Raw genomic sequence first — 4,941 nt, forward strand, 5'->3', positions numbered from 1 at the left:
GAGTGGTGCAGGGGCGAAGTATCGGGAAGTTAGCTTCTTCCTGGTTCCCTCCACAAAACGCAGATGGGATTTCTCCATGGGGTTTAGGATTATCACTGAAAATAACGTCTGTGATAAACAAGCTAAGCTAAAGGTGGCTAATGTTGGGCTATAAAGGAACTACAGCACGGTCACATGACTTTACGTCACCACCGCTAAGCTAAAGGTGGCTAATGTTGGGCTATAAAGGAACTACAGCACGGTCACATGACTTCACGTCACCACCGCTAAGCTAAAGGAGGCTAATGTTGGGTGTGATGACGTTTAGTCGTCTCATTTAGATATCTGTAGCAACCTCAATTTTTTAATTCACCAGTTGATTATTCACTGACACTTTATGTCTGAGAGTTCAAATCTCTTCAGCTTGTTAACCACAGACCTTATTTCAGGATAACAACCAAAAACACATTACAAAAAAAACATTTACTTCCAGACGAGGATAGAGGAAGTGCAAAAATGGGGACTCATTTCAGGGTTTTTGCACCACTCTATTGAAGGTTTGACACAATTTAGACTACCGGTGATTGTGCAGCTTTTATTGACAGCAATTAAAATTATATTTACAGGCCTCGGGGAGAATGTGTCTGTGCAATGGGAGGGAGAATAAACGATACTGAGACAGAGCTTCCTGACTGAGTTTCAGTGAAAGTCGTCTCTGTTATGATCCATTCAAGTTTGACAGCAAACACAAATGCTAAGTCAACACGGATCTATCGCAGCTCACACCACGCTGCCACCTCAGCACACTCTGCTCACAGCAGGCCGCCGGTTTGATGCCGCACATTCATCACCGTCCACTGTACGACGCTGCTTTCATTCCGTCCAAATATTATAGCAAACTCCGTAACTATAATCTTTATCTTAAGAAAAACATAATATAGTTTACAAAAAAAGTCAAACAGACCAAAATTAAATACTGAATTGCGTCTGTGGTCGAAAATGTTCATATAAGTCTTGAGTCAAAACTATATATCATTTTTAAAAGCAAACTTAGATGACAAAGAGGATGGGATCTGGACCCGTCTGGATCCTGTGATCTCATAAGATCGAGACACCGACAGCGGCGCCACTCTGTGCCCGACCCTGAACTTTGACCCCTGACCCCTCTGAAGGCAGCAGCGGGAGACCACATAAAAGAGTTCTCAAACCGGATCAACAGAGGAGCTTCTGCCTCATGACTCTGCTGACCCACAACCGTACGCAGACGGTCATGTTCACCTCCCGGAGTCTTTGGGACGGACAAGAGGCTAAAGAATAGAACTGTGTCAAATCTAAATAACATGGCGCACCTTTTCTCCCCAATTTTAGAGGTCACATTGTTGATATAAAGAATTTACCTAACTAGAATTATGATTAATTTGTTTCTGATATTCAGTGATTCTCAAATTAATGTTTTAAAACTCTGTTAAAAGTCAGGCTGTGGCAACTAACTTTTTTCCGGACATTTCACTGACAATAAGAATAATCAGGACAATAATAATCAGATTATACAACAATGAAAATGTAAAGAAATTGCAGTCATTGTTTTGCTTTTACTTCATAATGCAGCAAATTATTTAAGGTTTGGAGAAACTGTAAGGAGATTAGGTTTAGACACATACAAAGCTTTACAGTTAGAATCATATTGAATGAATCACTACGTAATCAGATAACATGTGCACACTTTCAACTGTGTAGAGCAAGGCTTGGTGTTTGTCTCCTAAACTAAAAATACTAAAAAGAGCTTTTGCACCGAGCGCCAACCAAATGGTCGGCGTTATAAAGCTGTAAGTAAGCACCGAACAAAATGCCAGAGCTGGTGTGAACAGGAGGAGAAAACAACTGGCCCTGCATGAGGCCATTAAAGAAGCTCCAGGCAGGAGGACAGATGGCCGACTCCACATTCCTCTGCCTCTAACCGCTGATGGGACACCTCTGCTGTCACACCTCTGACACCCACAATGCACTGCGGGAGACTCATCACAGTGAAGAGCAACGGCATTTCAATAAAGTTCACACCGGGCAGGGCTACAAGAACTCTGGCTCCTAATTTTGAGACCTTGAAATTAAGAAATCATCATTTTGAATGCTGGTGAAATGAAATGCTTAATACACTGAATGCACTCCTGCAAAAAAAGCAAGATGGCATGACAACTGTCAAATCAGAGGAAAACAAATGACTGCGTAATAATATTAGTAGCTGTGAGCTACACTACAGATGTCCTGCTTTAGTTATTTGTTTTTGTTCTGCTCCAGTTGAGCTGCTACAAAAAAAAACAGTGACAGAAAACATGTCATGCTCCTACATGTTCCCGGAATAATGCCAAGATGCAAATCCCCATGACATCCCGAAACCTCCTCAGATAAATGATCACAACATCCAGACATAATTCAAATAACCCCTCCTTCATGTTGGCCGCCGGCTGGTTAGAGTGTGTGGTCACCAGGAATGTGTTGGTGACAGCCGGGGTCACGTTCCTGACAGCCGAGGAGGCCGATAATCTCTCCGGCTGCATGTCACGCGACAGTCAAATCAGCTGCTAATGAAAACATGACAAAGAGAAGCCAGCCTCCTGCAGAGAGGAAACCTGAAGCTGCACATATGAGCTCCTGTTGGGCACTTTCATGGAAGTCCAAGTCAACTGGGATAGAACTGATGGTTTCAGGTCCAAGTTTACCAGCCTGTGTGCTCGAGTCATTGGGGTTTGTCTTATTTCTTATGAACAAAAAAGAAAGTACACTGACCTCCAGACATTCAGATTTACAGGAGCTTCAGACTTAGAGTAAATACATGCATTGTCTTCTTACTAACACTTCTGTTGCTTCTAATTTACAGATATTTTCTATACATTCATTTCACATGTTGAATATTTTCTATTAAACCAGACCGCATGAGGGATAACAAGAGCCTTGCCTGAAGAGAAATGTCTTGAGGCTTTAATGATGAGGAGGTACATCTACGTGAGACTGGACATTTGAGTCATTCTAACCACTGGTAAAATGTAAAAGACTAAATAAAAGGTTAAGACGTTGATTTACATTGTGGAATAACCTGAAATGAAAACACTTCCCAACACCGGCATATTGCCAACATCCAGATCTGGATCCAATGTTCCCGTGAGAAATGAAACGTCACTGATTTATGTGACAGTTGAGACATTTTTGTGTGTCGGGTTTGGCACTCGACCCAAAACCTTTGGAGAACGTCTTCAGACGGCTGACGAAGGAGCCGGATCAGCGCTCTGAAATCCTGCCGAGCCGAGCTTGTGGCTACGGAAATGCTTCTCAAGTAGCACGATGAATCAAACACAGAAAAGTGATTACGTGAACGCTGCAAAAACTTTTTAGATATATTTTTACCAGATTGAACAACTTTTGTCAACATCCTTGAAAACATCCCATCACATTTTCTTTCTGCACATTATGGACTGAATGTGATATATGAACAGGACTTATGTTTAGCAGCAGTCCCAACCTTTTTGGATTGACCACAAAAAGTAATCTAATCAGCTGAGAGCTCACGGCAAAGTTCACACTGGAAACGGCCTGATTTAATCTTTGCTCTTTGAAAAGCACTTTGAAACCGACTTGTTTGTTGACAGAATAACTCAACATGAGAGACTGACTATAATGAAACCAGGGTTAACATTGAAAACTTTCTCACTGAACATAGTTGTCTTTTTTGTTAGTGATTTTCGTTAAGCTGAAAGCAGAACATTTGAATTTCTGATATATAATGGACCTGTCCACGGTGCTTTTCTAGAGGCACGAGTTTCCACAGTTTACTTTAGTCACAGACATAAGAAAAAGTTAATTTCTCCGTCAGTGGTCTCGTCTCGGACCGGTCTAATATTTGCAGACGACCCCGGGCCTCCTCCTGTCACTCAGCAGCTGCTGGGGAACTCTTCAGGGTGGGAAACTCTCATTTTTCACTGCATCGCCAAAACCTCTGACAGCCTCTGCTTCACCCAGCGATGCTCAGTTACCAGCGGGAATGCTCCTTATTGGAAGAACAACCCATTTACCAACTGGTCTTGATGTTCTTTGTAAAAACTAGGAATGGTTATCAGAACACTCTACAACAAGTTAGAAGTCTTTAGTCTTTCAATAACCCGGCCTTTGTTGGCATGGTAATAGTTTGAACCATCTCCTAAATTCCTGAACTGACAGCGACTCAAAGTAGTTATAAGGCGCGCTGATGATAAAGTGGGTTAGGCTTCAGTCAAACACGTAAAGAAGTCCGTAAAAAGAAAGACAGAAGAGGTGCAGGTGAAACTCCAGCTGCTCATAAACAGTCCAGTTAATCATTGGACAGAAAGAAAGAAACAAGAAGTTGGGACTTGTTTTACAGAGGGCCGTGACGAGAGACCCACCTCCAGAAATCTGCCTCACAGAGATGTTTGTGGTTTAGTGCTCTGAAGGTCAATTGGAGGAAGATGTTGACATGCTGTGATAATATCAGACTAGGGGAACGTCTACTTTTTACTGAATCTAAAGATATTCAGTTAACCAGCATGTTGAACAACCATAAGCATCAAATCCTCACATTTGAGAAACTTGAACCATTGCATTGAACCGTGCATTTTTGCTTGATATTATTCCAAAATGTATTATTCGATTATATAAAATGGTTGTCGACCATTTTCCTGTTCATCGATATTCAAGAAAGGTTGCAGCTGTGGACAAAATGAGGCATAAAATAGTTTGAAGCACCTTGTAGAAAGTGTGTACGTACTGTAAGTGGATTAATAATATTAGATTTGACACAAACAACTGGAGAATTATCAATTCTCTGTTTCTAAATGTAATTCTCCAATGATATTTAAAAGAGCTGCTTTGAACCGTTTTGATCCAATTTGGGGAACATACTAGGGCTGCTCAATTAATCGTATTTTAATCGCAATTACGATATGGCTGCCAAGG

General features: G+C 41.4%; 1 protein-coding gene across 2 annotated transcripts in view; it reads right to left on the reverse strand.

Annotated features, from left to right (window-relative positions):
* Positions 1–4,941, reverse strand: part of LOC104948395 (uncharacterized) — a 19,339-nt gene that overhangs the window by 2,134 nt on the left and 12,264 nt on the right. The gene's annotated exons all lie outside the window — the stretch shown is intronic.

This window comes from Notothenia coriiceps, unplaced genomic scaffold, assembly GCF_000735185.1.
Source record: "Notothenia coriiceps isolate Sejong01 unplaced genomic scaffold, NC01 NC01_scaffold00014290, whole genome shotgun sequence".
NCBI classification, from domain to species: Eukaryota; Metazoa; Chordata; class Actinopteri; order Perciformes; family Nototheniidae; genus Notothenia; species Notothenia coriiceps.